The following is a 13,781-nucleotide window of genomic DNA, read 5'->3' as shown; positions in this document are numbered from 1 at the left end:
CAGCATCTTATCCCCCACATAGTGTTAGGTACCAAGATAAAACACCCTAAATATGAATACCAGGGGTCCACTAAACAGTTTGAAGTATGTGGCATTTAGGGGACCCAGGGTGAACATAAGCCTTATGAGCAATCATTCCTGTCATTTCAGCACATATGTCTTTCTACTCCCAGTACCAAGCCACAAAGCTTTCCTAAAGTTAGCAATTTTGAGGACATTTTCAAAATTCCCCTCAAAACTTCCACTTTGCAGCATCTTATTTTCTACAGGTCACTAAATATAAACCCCAAAGGTCTACTGAACAGTTTTATGCCCACTGTACATAGGTTTATAAAAGTGCACGGCATTTCAAGACCCCAAAATATAACTTGAGAATTTTAATTTCATGTCTTAAATTTCCTTAATTCATAAACACACTGCAGTTTTTTGTGAGGTAAAAGCTGTAAAAACTAGGGTGACCTCCATATATTTGGAAAGTACACATTTTAAATCCCAAATCACATTCTAAATCTAAAATAGCTGAATATTTATTTCTTCCCCAAACTACCTAATGGCAAAGCTTTCCTTAATTTAGCAGTTTTGACAGCATTTCTGAAAATCACCTAAACATCTTGCATTTCCCCTCATTTATCTTGTACAATTTTTTACAAATCACGCTAAATATGAATGCCAGAGGTATACTAAATAGTTTGATGCCCAATATGCATAGTTATACCAAAGTATGTGATATGTACGGACACCAAATGAAAATGCAGTTTCTGTAAAAAGAGCCCCATGACTGCGTATAATTTGTCGTAAGACCCTTTAACTGTACAGAAACACCAGCAAATCATATATTTGTGGAAAGTACACATTCTGACAAACCCAACATGTGTAAAGAAGACTTTCTACACCAAAGTTCCAATCTGCTTTCCTAAAGTTAGAGGTTTTTATGACTTTCTGAAAATCGCAATTTGCTTCATTTATCTTACAGAATTTGTTACATATAATGACACATCACCCTAAATATGAATGTCAGAGGTTTACTGAAAAGTTTGATGCCCAATATGATTTACCTAGGGTAAAGAATGGCTAAGTGGCTGGTGAAGTGTTTAAACTAGACAAGGGGCGCATGAGCTAGAGTTTTATGGGAAAGCTAGTGTAGAGGGGGCAGTGGGATTAGCAAAGGTTTGTGAGGGGGAGAATACAGTTTACCAGCTAATGAGCTTCCACTATTACAAAGGAAACAGCCCAATTTTAATCTTAGATCTAACTCTCAGTTACCTAATGTAAATATCAGTGGTAGAAGTAGTAATCTCCACTGCATGCTGGCTAATGTACGGAGCTAGTCAGGGAAATTACCGGAGCTGGAGTATATTGCATGTACCGGAAATTATGATTTAATTATGATTATGATTTAATTGGTATCACTGAGACCTGGTGGGATGAAACATGCGACTGGGCTGTGAATTTAAATGGTTACACCCTTTTTAGGAGGGACAGGGGGATTAGAAAGGGTGGAGGGGTTTGTCTTTATGTTAAATCAGATTTAAAGCCATGTGCTAAAGAAATTACTAATGACAATTCCCTTTGGGTAGAAATGTCAGCAGGGCTAAAGGTTACAAAGAAAATGATCATTGGTGTATGCTATAAACCGCCCCATATAAGTGAGAAAGATGAGACCCAGCTACTATTGCAAATGGAGGAGGCTTCACAACTGGGTCAAGTTGTAGTTATGGGGGACTTTAATTATCCGGACATTGACTGGAGTAATGGGGTGGCTAAGTCAGAAAAAGCTAGTAGGTTTGTAAATATGCTAAATGACAACTTTTTATTTCAGGTAGTTCAAGAACCTACTAGGAATGACTCTATTTTGGACCTGGTAATATCTAATAATACTGAACTCATCTCTAACATTTGTGTGGGTGAGCATTTGGGGAACAGTGATCAAACTTGGAAATAATGCTGCAGAGACAGCTCTATAAGGGAGTAACTAAAACACTCAATTTTAGACGTGCAGACTTTGCCAGTATAAGGGCATCTCTGCAATGTGTCAACTGGGAAAGGCTTTTCACTGGGTTAAACACAGAAGGAAAATGGAATATCTTTAAAATGTTGCTTAGCAAGTATACAGATTCAAGTTAGCTGGGACAGCAGAAACTTTCATCAGGTACATAAGGGCAAATGCCCATACCTAGTGCACTCTTACCTTCCAATTTGTGCCTGTATGTTACCCAACCACTTAGATTGTAAGCTTTACGGGACAGGGACCTACTTTCTACTGTGTCTCATACCACATTGCACTTACTCCCTGTGTATTTATACTTATTTATTGTATTTATTATAACACTTGTCCTCCCTGTGTGTAATTTTGTATATTGTAAGATTGTACAGCACTGCGTACCCCTGTGGCACTTTATAAATAAATTTATACATACATACAAGGAAGCTAATAAAGCATGCAAAAAAAAGCTATCAGGCAAGCTAAAATAGAGATGGAAAGGGGTATTGCAGAGCTAGGAATAAAAGGAATCCAAAATTATTTTTTAAATATATAAATAGTTAAAAAAAGGGGTGGGACCCTTATTATCATGGGGGGGGTCAAATGGTTGATGCGAACAGGGAAAAAGCAGAAATTTTGAACTCTTATTTGTCATCTGTCTATACAACTGAGGAGTCAGCTAATAAAGGCTTCCCTTTTAATAGACCCAATTCTAGTAATATAACTACTGATGCATGGGTCACTTGGGAGGAAATTCAAAAGAGACTTGAACATGTAAAGGTAAACAAAGGGCCAGGACCGGAAGGTATTCATCCCAGGGTGAACTCTGTGACTGCCAAAACTCTCTACTTAATTTTTCAGGAATCATTGAGGTCTGGCATGGTGTCGAGAGACTGGCAAATGGGTAATGTGGTGCTGTTATTTAAAAAGGATCCCATTCTCAGCCTGAAAACTATAGGCCTGTTAGTCTGACATCAGTAGTGGGGAAATTTTGGAAGGGGTAATAAGGGATTGGATACTTGAATACATTGCAAATCACAATATTATAAGTTTGTGCCTGCATGGTTTTATGCGTAACAGATCAGACAGATTCAGACAAATCCAACATGGGTAAAGATGCCTTCTACACAAAAGTACCAATCTGCAAAGCTTTCCTAAAATTTGCATTTATTATGACTTTTCTGAAAATTGCCTAACACTGTGGCAATTTGACACATTTATCTCACAGAATTTCCAGGCCCGGGCCTAGGGCGGCACAAGCATAGGGGCGGCATGCCGCCCCGCCACAGGCAAATTTTAACATTTTGCTCCCATACGGAGCAATGGGGAACTCTCCCCACTGCTCCGTATTGGAGATTCAACTTTGGCGCTTGCGCATGTGCGTTCGCTCGGCGGGCGGGGGAAGGGGGGGTTCACGCATGCGTATTGGCGCGGCGGGGGGGGATAGGGGGCGCCAAATGGGGGCGGCCTCGGGGCGTCCCCACTACAAATCCGGCGCTGAGAATGTCTTACATACAATCCTATACATCACCCTAAATATGACTGCCAGAGGTCTACTGAACAGTTTGATGCCCAATATGCATACATTTACCAAAGTATGTTATATGTATGGACACAAAATGAAAATTAGTGCATGTGAATTTTCTCAGCTGCTAACTCAGTTTCTGTGTCATAAGACCCCCTAACTGAACCATTGAACCATGTTTTTGGAAAGTACACATTCTGATGAATCCAACATGGGTAAAGACTGCTTTCAACACCAAAGTATCAATCTGCAAAGCTTTCCTAAAGTTAGCAGTTCTTATGACATTGCCTAAAAATTTTGCAATCCGACACATTTATCTCAATTTCTTGGATATGACAGCAAATCACCCCAATATAAACACCAGACATCTATTAGTTTGATGCCCAATATGCAGAGATATACCAAAGTATGAGGTATGTACTGACCCCAAAATGAAAATAGCGCATATGGATTTTTCGCCTGCCAACTCAGCTTTTGCATACAGAGCCCCCTGACAGTGTTTTATATGCCATAAGTCCCCCTAACTGTACAGGGACCCCCCAGAAAACCATATATTTTTCGAATTTACACATTCTGGTGAATTCAAAATAAGTGACTTTCTACACAAAAGTACCAAATGCTAAAGCTATGCTAAACAACAGATCAGGAACACTAATGCAGGGATAAAAGTATAATAAAGCCACAAAAATTGTGCAAATCGACAGCATAATAAGTGGTCAAAATACCCGGATCCAATAGTCACGCTGCCAAAATAAGCAGTTTTTTTTGGGAAAAAAGACAGGGGTAAAATGAATAAGTAAAAAAAAAAAGTGTTTGTGTATACATGTGTGTACACATCTAAAAGTTGTGTGACAGTGTTTAAATGTGTAAATGAGAAAAAAACTGTGCTAAATTGTGTGCTCTATGTTTGTGTAAATCTGTGTAAGTGTGTGTAATAGTGCAAATAAATGCCACTTACCTGTTCTAAAGTAGGGTGGATGCAGGGATTGCTTGGGAGTCCTGGAGGGTCGTCCTGGTAGAGTGCTGCGCAGCAGGAAGTGAGTGGGCAGTGCTTGGGGGCAGGAAGAAACAGGAGAAGCAGCAGATGTGATCACGTCTGCTGCTTGGAGGTCGGTCCTGCAATAACTGCATCACAGGACTGACATGACAGCCCCCCTGGCTTGTTGCCCAGGGGGCTGTCATTGCTCATGACTCTTTGCCCAAGAACGTCCACTGTATGTGCTTGGCATATAGAACCTTTTCTGCCAGCACGTATGGCTTACATGCTTGGCAGTGAAAGGGTTAATGGATAGCTTACTTTCATCTGATTTACGTTTATCTAGCTTGGTACCTATAGATTGGAGCAAAGTTGATGTAATATCAATATTGTAAAAGGGATTACAATTCCACCCCAGAAATTACAGTATAGTACATTTAACATCTGTAGTGCACAAGGTATTTGAAAGTTTGTTAAAAGAAAATATTCAAGATTATTTTCTGGAAAATGGCATTATGAAAAGTAATTGGTCTAGCAGCCAACACATTTTATTGCTTTTAATTATGACGTTGAGCTGTGGGGTTGCAGTAAATTTGGTATATTTGGATTTTATCAAAGCAAAAAGAACTACTGCTTTCTACAGTAAATGTCTGTTAGTAATGTTGTTTGTTCATGCATAGAAAACTGGCCACAGGATCGGGTACAGAGGGGTGGTTGTGAGCAGTACTTTCTTTACTTAAAGTACAGTTCTCTGTGCATACCTCTATTGGGTCCATTTTTAATTAATTTGTTGATTAATAGGTTTATCAGGGGAGAGCATTCTTAGTAATGTATCTGTGTTTGCAGATGACACAAACCAATGCACCCCAAATGAATTCCGTTTAGAATATGACATTCTTATAGCAGGATCTTAAAAACTGGCAATCTGGGTGGCAGATGGTAGATGCAGTGTAGTTTTGGTATCAAGTGCTAAAACAAGATATTATTGAATTTAAAAGGTAAAGGCTATGGAAAGTCCCATTTATACAGAGAGACTGGCCAAACTGTGATTATTTATACTGGGGTAGAGGCATTTAAAAGGAATTATAATAACTACATATAAATATGTAAAGGAGTCATCTAATAAACTCTGTAATGCTTTATATAAGTGTAGGTGCTTCCTGCACTAGAATTTTTGCTGCCCCTAAGGCAAGTTTCTCAACTCGCCTCATGGCAGCAGCACCCCTGTCTCTACCAGTATGTACTATTATCCTGAAGAAGAGAAGGTTAGAAACATGGAGCCCCTATCAGTTCAGGCAGTTAATTCCTGCAGGAGAGCTGTCAGAACTGTTATCCCATTACCCGCCCATTGATCTATTGATAGGCTGACCATATTTGCTTCTGTGTCCATATTAGCTGCTGGACAGGAATGACATCACTTTAACTTGCAGTATAACAGTATAGAGAGACTGAAGCTTATCAGAGCTGAGGGGACCTGGATATGTAAGGAAATGGCTTGCCTGTTTAAATTTTAAAATTAAATATAAAGTGGAGAAACGGCTGATCTGGCTCCCTTACATTCCTTGTTTTGTGCGCACTGACAGGCATGGTTTCAGCTGATCAGAGCACATATAGAGTGAATTTCGGAGCAAAACTGCATAGTTTTAGTGTTTCTGCATTAAAATCTGCCTTGTATCTTTGCTTGTGATGCTCAGTGTGCACATTACAAGGGACTGGAGCATATTAGTCTTTTCAATCTCCTTCTGCTATATGCCCCTACTTTTAATACAGGAGAAATATCTTACTTAAAGAGATTCTGACACCTGAAATGAAACCTTGTTGTACATCAAAACATTGTCTTTGCATGCATTTTATAATTTTATCTTAGAAGTATTTGCCTAATGCTTTTACATTATCTATCTTATCCCCATGTTCCTATGAGGGGGCTGCCATATTTGTGCCCCAATAGTCTGTTAGCATTAGAAACTATAACTGACAAGCTAAGAGGGGACAGTCAGGTCGGCACAACAGTCAGGTTTAGAAACTTCAAGTAACAATTAGCAGCCCTATCAACAAAAATTGATCAACATTACCTATAGGTAACTTTAATACATTAACATTTCAATTAATATATAGAAGAGTAGTTCTTTAGTATTACTTTTAGTATTTAGTATTATTTAGTATTACTTTTACCTGCTGCTGATTGCCATTGTTTGCTACAGCTCCAGTCTTTTATGCAAACAGTCCTAGGCAATGTTTTGACACTAGCGCATACAAATGATTGTGGATCACACACAATATTTTGTCAAACCAAATTGCAGAAAATTGGCACGCACTCCTTGGTCCACTATAAAACTTGTCTTTATTGTAGAGGTCTAAAACAATTAAGTCCTAATAATATTTTGTAAGAAAACCTGTAGTTTTGTTTGTGTTCATTTCCACTAAAAAAATAAATAAAAGCATTGCCATAAAAGTGCAGCTAAATTATCTATGTTGCAAATGTAATTATTGTAATTAATTTTTATTAGATATATTTCCACACAAATACACATATTTACCAATTGTGCATCTAACATAGAGCACTAGCCCTTGTGTGAATAATATGCAAAACAGGGGTGTTCCAGGGGAAGCCCATGTGTGCTCCTGTTTGTTTGCTTCCCACGTGCAGCACCAGCCGGCATATATAAACAGGGAAAATGTTTTGCTCTCTTTTGTTGGAAGAGCACAAAGATTTTTGCTTACAGACACACCATACAAATAAGGGCATTTTAGCAATTTGTACCTGGCCTGGCAAAACCCTCCTTGTGTTTTCTTGCTATATTTATGGAAAACCCTTATTTAAGGGAATCATATGTTATGCTTTATCAAATACAATACAGAAATCTCTCCTTTTCAGTCGAGGATGTTTTTATGCTAATTTTGTTTCAAACTTTGTCCCAAATATTATTATCATTTATATTGTTATATATATAGTGTGATCATTTAAAGCTCTAGAAATAAATCTTCTCTAACCAAAGCACACATTTACAGACAAAAAGGAAGAACAGTCTAAAAGAGAACACGCTTTTGTAATTTTTGCTCTTCTAAAATAAGGTCTCTGTAATCATAACGCTAATGTGCACGTAATAAATGTACAAATCCAGTTTACTCCCTTATAAGCTTTTATAGCAATACAAATCTCAAAGCTGCAATATTGTGGAGAGGCAATCAGCTGAAATGTAAAATTGCACAATTAACATTATTTCTAGTATTCAGAGTCTATTTATATGTTTTAAAATAATTGTCAGTTACAAAAGGGCCTTTAGTTTAAACAGAATGACATTACCATGATAAAGAATATTACTTGTACCCTCTTATTGCAGATCACCACTGTTTCCCCATACAGATTTCCCATTTACCTGAGAGAACAGCCGTCCTTGTATGAGTGGGACACAGTGTGTAAGGTCTCACAGTGAAATGGACTATTTTTAGGGTGAGATTTGCTGACTCTGACCTTGGTGGCAGCATGGGACAGACAGAAGGGGGTGGGGATCTTTAGAAACCAGTTACAAGTTTTTTCTGGCATCACTAAATTGATAATTAAAATGCAGATTGAAATATTGTTAATACTAGGTCTAATAACTTTTATTTATAAATACATTGATTTACATAAAAAATATAATTACTTTTAGTCAAAACTTATGGTAGTATGTATATTAGAGCCCCTGTTTCCAGTTTCTAGGGGAAAAAATGTCTTGGGCACTTTGGGGACCATCAGTATTTCCCGAAAGGTTGTGCCAAGTTTCTACCAAAGTAAATGATTTAAAGGCATTTGTTGGCATGTACAAGTGTGCTTCTTCCTCATACAAGATGCTGTTTGGCTCGGAAGCGACTAGAGGAGTGAATGCACTCTATGAAACCAAGTAAGTTGTGTACTTAAGAATAATTGTCTTGGGCTCATCAACTGTCACCCCAGCAAGTGAACGATATGCATGATGTGGTTATTTCTAGGGAGCAAATGTTTTATTGAGCTGTGGTTGTTTGTAGGATATTGAAGATGTGAAGGGCCACAGTTTTGCTGTGACAATATTTAAGACTAGGGATGCACTGAATCCAGGATTCGGTTTGGGATTTGGCCAAGATTCAGCCTTTTTCAGCAGGATTCGGGCGAATCCATGTTCCTGGCCGAACCGAATCCGAAAAGTCACGTAATTTTTTTGTCTCGTAAACTCAGACATGGAAAATGTAACCCTTCCGTAACCTAGTTAGCATATGCTAATTAAGATTTAACCCTTCTGTAACTGAATTAGCATGTGCTAATTAGGGTTCGCTATTCGGCCGAATCCTTTACGAAGGATTCGGGGGTTTGGCCGAATCCAAAAAAGTGGATTCAGTGCATCCCTATTTAAGACACATTAAAGAGGCCACTACAGGTTATGTAAAATACTTTATTGAAGTATTTGTTGTACAGGCTAGAAGGGATATATCCTGGATATCTATCTATCTATCTATATATACCCTTTTTAGTTTATGATCTCTTTAAGAGCCACCACAGAGTTAACAAGCAGGAGGTGTGGGTTGGATGTCCAAGGGGTTTTTAAGGCAGTGGCAGGTGGGATCTATTTGTTGTTCATCTGCTGAATTCCTCTAAGCCTATTTTGTCTCCCTGCATACTGGGTGTTGTATTGGTAAAGGAATCTATTTATGGTATTTCAGACTTTTGTTGCTGAATACAAGCCATTTTCTTTTGCTGTTTACTGCTGCTGGAAAGCCTTTTGAATTTAAAACTGTTTTTATTCACGCTTGGAGTGGCTTGCATTTATAATGTGACACTGGTGCATTCCCCAAAGCTTCACACTGCACATTCAGTATATTTAACCCATAGATCAGATGTTATGGCAGTAAAATTAACTGTCAATAGCTGTTGGGGGGGGGGTGACAACAACAACAGCTGAAAAGTTTCTGGTTGGACATTCCATGCTGTGAAATTTAAGGTCACTGTGGATTACATTATGCACTTTTAAAGCCAAGGTACAATGTGAACTAATGATATCAGCAGTCCGGTCGTTGAGCTATAACAGAACACTGCTAGTTTACAGCAGCTAGATGGCATATTTGTATTATAGTTATAGTTGTCACTATATCTTGGCACTTAAGAATAATGTCAAAAGCTAAAGTAGCATGCCACAAAGATGCAAATTGTACATTTTTTTTGTGCCACAAGCTGGCTTGATAATTAAGGCCCCAGAACAGTGGTGTAACTTTGGAGGCCCAGGTCCCCACAAAATTTTGTGGGCAAAATAGCAAGTTAGACGTCACTCGAGCTATGGCGGTATGCCACTGCCTGAAGTCTGCAGTGTCTCGCTTCCAGAGTTCACACAGGCTCTGTAGGTGGAGTGCTGGGGTGTAGGTTACTTTTAAGATTGCAATCAGTAAAGAGCAGTCTTTCTTGGTGCAGAAAGCAGTATCAAGAGACACAGCTCAGCTCTGTCCTTACTTACCTGCCCTAGGGCTTGAAGTCTCCATAATTTTGGAATGTGTCCTGCACTGACCTCTTTTTGTAGAAAGGGGCTAGTTCTCATTTACTTAAAGGAACAGTAACACCAAAAAATGAAAGTGTATAAAAACAATTAATATATTATATACTATTGCTCTGCACTAGTAAAAGTTGTGTGTTTTCTTCATAAACACTACTGCAATTTATATAAATACCCTGCTGTGTAGCCATGGGGGCAGCCATTTAAATTGAAAAAAGGAGAAAAGGCACAGGTTACTAAGCAGATAACAGATAAGTAGCATAGATTCCCATTGTATTCTACACAGTTTATCTGGTATCTTCTTAAGTAACCTGTGCCTTTTCTCCTTTTTTCAATTTAAATGGCTGCCCCCATGGCTACACAGCAGCTATTTCTATTAACTATAGTAGTCTTTCTGAAGCAAACACGCAACTTTTACCAGTGCAGGGCAACAGTACATTATATTTGAATTACTTTAAAACATTTTTATTTTTTAGTGTTACTGTTCCTTTAAACAGTAGTATGTTATAAAAAATCTTATTAGCAACATTTTAATTAGTTTTTAATTTTTTAAATAGTTATTTTGTCTTCTTTCACTGTGTCACTGCTGGCATCCAAAAACTATTGCTTTTTGGTGCTAAAGTTTTATTGTTATTGTTTAATTTTGATACCTATTTTTATATTGAAACCCTTCAGTCTCTCATTTAAACCACTGCTTGGTTGTAAACATGGCCCCTACCTGTCCTGCATCAGCAGGCAAATGGTTCAAAGGAACCCTATGGCAGATGCAGCACTGGATTTTAAATAGGGGTGCCATAAGGCTGCCCCCTTTCTGCGCCCCCCCCCAACGCGCGCATGAGCGAACACAATCTCCCCCCCCTGCAGGTGCCCCTGTCCCCCCTTTAGGGACCCCCACTGCAGTCCCTAACCCCCAGCAGGGGCCCCCGACATCCTACCCTGAGCGCGTCAGTTTAACGCATCAGGAGAGGAAACCGCCGGGGTCCACTGGGACAGTCCGGCCCTGCCTTGGGGCGAATCGTCTCTGGAGAAAATTTGCCAAAAAGACAATTCGCAGCACATTTGACAATTTACCAAAGGGCGAAGGAGACTTTTTGGGAATGAAAAAGCCCAGATGAAGAAGCAAAAATTCTGTAATTTATCAAAGGGTGAAATTTTCTCTTTGTTCCCCTTTTTGTCATAGTCTATTTTACCTGGTTCAGCTTTGCGGATTGATGAAGCTAGAACCGCAAAGTGACTGTATCAGTGATATAAAATCCTGCATTCCAACAAAAATGTCATATCCGGCATCAAATCACATACATTGACTGTGCATTCCACATTTGCCATCCCCTGACAAAGTTTTTTTTTTTTTTAAATGCTCAAATTATTATAAATAAATAATATCTTAACTTGTTCATTGTTTGTGATTAGTAAAAGTCATTAACATATCTATATAGTCCAGGTATTAATTTCAACCCCTGCATTATTTAATGTATTAATGTTGTTGTTGAAGTGTAACATTAATATTTTTTTCCGCGTCTTCCTTTTGGTTTCAGGGAACAGTAGTAAACAATGTTGTCCATACAGTGAAGCAAAATAATGTTATGCGCATCAATGTTATTCTGTTTCGTTGAGTAACTGGTCTAAAGGGTATATATCTAACCATGGGCCCCAAATAAATAAAATTTAGTGGAAACACCTCGCTTAGATAGATCAGTTTTCCTTTTAAAACATCTTGCATTATTAGATGCCATGAGAGAAAAGAAGGGGGATCTGGATTTCTCCTTTTGTGTAATTAGCTGTTTGGCCAGAAGCAATGCCTTCTGGAGGAAGCAAGTTTGGTACTGGTCCTGCATTATAGCTAGAAAACACATTTTGGGTGTTCTATTAGTAGTGGTCTGCAACTGTATCAAGAGTCTCCAGTCAGTATGGGGTAATTTTATTACAGGTCCATCATCATATGTAGAAATTTCTGCATTTCTAGTACAAACATCTGGTGTATCTGCACTGATATTATGCAGTCTAATGGGGGTGTAATATGCCCTATGAAAAATGTATGTTTGAATCAACCTCAATCTCTAGTTTGGGGATACTAGTTGAGGGGCTTCTTAAGTCTCTTCCCACTCCTCATCTAAGACAGTACCTAGATCAGTTTCCCACTTATTCCTAATCTCCATGGGATAGCCATGAACATCTTGTTGGCGGATTAATGAGATGTGAGGCCCCTAGGCTACACTTTCAAAAGGGCCCCTTTCTAGGCTGCTACCATTACTAAAAGTTTAGAAATACAACAATTAACTTTCAAATTATTAACTACTAGTAACAGTAAAATAATTTCTAAAAAGTCCATCAAAATATCATGTGGTATCAATCCACATCAGAAAAACAACCAACTGGTAAACTTATACTACACATGCAACAAGAAACAGCACAAAAAAGACCTGGTTGAATAAATGCATCTCAAAAGCAGCAATGTTAAAACATTGTACTTTGATAGTGTGTGTCAACTGGGCTATCACTGAACTGAACACTAAACAATAACAATGAGTAGATAGAGACAGGAAAATTTAAACAAAATATATAAAACCAGTTCTTACCATTAGAATGTTTTCTTTTGTGCTTTCCAGACAGAAAGTTTGGGGCCTGGCTCAAGAAGACGACTGGATGATGATTCAGCAACCTTAAAATACCCAGTCAATTCAGCAATGTTCCTAAGCAGGTCCACCTGCTGCTGCTCTTTAAGCCTTTGAGCTTTCTGAGTTTTGCCCCACTTAGGCATTTTTTACAAAAACTCTGTAACAGAAGAACAGGCAGGTGGCACAGGTGTATTTTTATTTATGCCTGGGTGCAGAGAGAAGAAGCAGAAGACAACTTGGTGTAACCCCTATTTGGCTGTAATCAGACAAACCCAGGCTAGTATAGTTATTAGAGCAAGGGGTACATGCAATTCTCTTAGACAGTATGGGCCTTCGCTATATGGAAGAGACCATGCGGAGCAAGGGTGTAGTGGCACTACAACTCACTGTAGCTGTGTGCAGTGCAGTTTAGCAAAGATGGACGCCAGAAGGTTCTTGCAGTTGAACTATAGACAGGTTTATTGTCAAAGATAATTGAATCAGCAGGGTTATACTCACCATGCAAATATAGATGTTAAATGATAGTACACCCTGAGGACAGCAAAGAGGGGATGCACACCAGTTTATCCCACCTCTTTTGGGAGCATGGACAGGGTAAATGCACCTGGTCAGCTTGGCACCCCTTTGGAAGCAGTCAGGATAGATACCTCAGTCCTCAGGTTGATAAACCCTATCTTGAGAATCCTACAGCTGACTTTGAAACAGGGTTGAGATACTAGAGTTGATGGTAACTCTAGGGCAATATGGCTTTACTGGGGCCTGTTCTGATCCCAGGCTCAGTGGACCTTAGACCTGAGACACAGAGACAGCCAAAGAGGAAGCCACACCCTCCTGCTAAACACTATATGAGTTTGCAAGGGGTGTGATCAACCACATAAACTAATAGGCACAATATGTAAATTATAAACTAGATACATGGGTCTTTGCCCAGTAACAGCAGAAATGAGAAAGTAGTAGGGATTAAAGCCATAGGGGCAGATTAACCCTATGGGTCCCTACATTAGATAAACTTCACCTCAAAATAATGTAGTGCAAGCTTATTTTGGAATTTTAGCCAAGACAGGGGAAGCCCAATTTTAGTGCCCTAGGCACAAACGCAATACATCATCACTGTGTCCTGAATGGCAATGCAACGTGAGGGGCCACTGCCAGGGCATACACGGTAATGTGCGGACATATGCGCAACTTG

The 13,781-nt window shown here is 39.0% G+C and overlaps 1 protein-coding gene across 3 annotated transcripts in view; it reads right to left on the bottom strand.

The window, feature by feature from the left end:
* The window catches only part of dupd1 (dual specificity phosphatase and pro isomerase domain containing 1), a 41,351-nt gene extending 28,729 nt beyond the window's left edge, over positions 1–12,622 (bottom strand). Inside the window, exon 1 of one of the 3 annotated variants that reach the window (XM_012965894.3) lies at positions 12,554–12,622. The gene's annotated coding sequence lies outside the window, so the exon portion shown is untranslated. Of the gene's footprint in view, positions 1–4,464; positions 4,488–7,859; positions 7,947–12,553 lie in introns of those variants that run through there. The other 2 variants (XM_012965892.3, XM_012965895.3) reach the window with 2 other exon arrangements.
* Between the last annotated feature and the right edge of the window lie 1,159 nt (positions 12,623–13,781).

This window comes from Xenopus tropicalis, chromosome 7 (genome assembly GCF_000004195.4).
Source record: "Xenopus tropicalis strain Nigerian chromosome 7, UCB_Xtro_10.0, whole genome shotgun sequence".
NCBI lineage: Eukaryota > Metazoa > Chordata > Amphibia > Anura > Pipidae > Xenopus > Xenopus tropicalis.
This window is presented reverse-complemented; position numbering and strand designations above follow the sequence as displayed.